Genomic DNA, 1,762 nt, shown 5'->3' with positions numbered 1-1,762 from the left:
GACAGAGAGATAGGTATGTTATATATTACAAATTTTATGTTTTATGATATTTTTTTATGAAAGAAGGGTTATGGTGGCAAGTGTGTACATTTGTTGAATGTGTTTTTCAACATATAAGCCGGTTTTTTTAATATGTTATCACATTTTTATTCTGCCGTTGGTAATGAACCATTTTATATGATTTTCGTATTTATCCTTGAGAATTAATTTTAGGCCCCGAAAAGGGCGAGGATAATATTTTTTTGTGCAGGTATGCAATCAAAAAATTTGGCGCGCTCCCGCGGATACGGGGAGAAGTTTGGGGTCCTTAGGCAGAGTGACTTCTTTGGGGGGATACGACAGGGTTTGGGGTCCTCAAAAAGGGGCCCACCCGGGAAGCCTCGAAGCTTCCTGCGAAAAGCCATGACAGCAGAGGGCGGAAACGGAGGGGTTTGAAGTCCTGGCAATTGCGAAGAGACGCTGGAAAAGGGAGGGCGGGTGAGGGGCCGTGCTCTTTGGTAAAGACGGACTCACGGAGGGCAACGGTTTCCAGGCTGAACATGGGGCTTCTGAAACCCCCGGTAGCGGGGCGACTTACGTGCTGCCTTGGTGGCCAACTGCTTGCGGGGGGCCTTGCCCCGGTTTTACTTAGTGAGTTGCTTGGGAAATGCCCTTTTTCGAGTTGTATTAAATAGATAGAAACGGCTCACGTCAAGACGAATTTATAGGAAAGGGGCGGGACCTGGCCCAGTCGCGTGTGGGTGCGAGAGGGGGCAATCCCGCCCATTTCTGGGGTAAAATTCCCGGGGTACGGGACCTGTGAGGTCCCCGAAGCGGCCCTTAAAGCCATGTTGGATTCCCCAAAGGGTTGGGAAGCAAAGGCTATGGCCCAAAACCATTGCAAGCTTGTGCGCTGAGCCTTTGCGTAACAAGGCTAGAAGGTTGTTTTGCAGAGGGTATTAAGATAAGCGCCAGCTGAGTCGGGCCCCCTCGCCGACGCGACGGGGGGCCCCCGGGAGCCTTCTCGCCCGCCCACCCGGAGGGAAATTTTCAGCGGAAATGTTTGTTCTAGGGTATAAGTCTACGCGTGCCCCCGTTGATGGCAAAAGAGGCCGAGACCGGTGAAAGGGAAAATTCCCTGTCCGCATAGCCGAGCACCCCACGTGGAGAAGATGTTTAATCTCTTGCCGTCGGATTTAACTGGGCCGGGGGACCCCTAAATTGTAAACGGGGTACAGCAGGGCCCCACTGTAGTAGCTTTGACAAGCCCGGGAGTGCTTCCCCAGACACGACGATGAATAGGGGGAGACTTCAATGCACACCCCCATCCCGGCTCCCTGCAGGGGACCGGGGGGGCGGCGTCACATACCAAAGTGCCGAGACATTTTCCCCAGATCGCTTCCCCAACGCCAGGAGCCCAAAGCAGTGAGGGAGGGGTCCCAGACCTCACCTGCCACTGGATCTGGTGGAGAATTGGTGGGGTCGATGAGACCGTCACTAGGACCATTTGGCACATAAAACCCCAGGTAGTGGCCCCGCCGAAATACCCGACCCAATCCAAAAATGGAAACAGACAAGGCCAAAGGCAGGCGTTCCAGAGGCCCCTTTGGCCCCCTGCAGAAGCAATGAACCCAACAGAGGGAAAATTGGAAGTGCTACAAGCCCGACTTGTAAAAAGCATTGAGAGGCAGCCTACGACCAACCCAAAAAATGGCCCGGGGCAGGAGTCACAAGGGCGCCTGGTATTTAAAGAGAGATTAGGGGGGTCAACCAAGGGTAAACA

The sequence above is a fragment of the Penaeus monodon genome, unplaced genomic scaffold (assembly GCF_015228065.2).
Source record: "Penaeus monodon isolate SGIC_2016 unplaced genomic scaffold, NSTDA_Pmon_1 PmonScaffold_11659, whole genome shotgun sequence".
In the NCBI taxonomy this organism is placed as follows: domain Eukaryota; kingdom Metazoa; phylum Arthropoda; class Malacostraca; order Decapoda; family Penaeidae; genus Penaeus; species Penaeus monodon.
The sequence above is the reverse complement of the archived record's forward strand: the minus strand, read 5'-3'. Positions refer to the sequence as shown.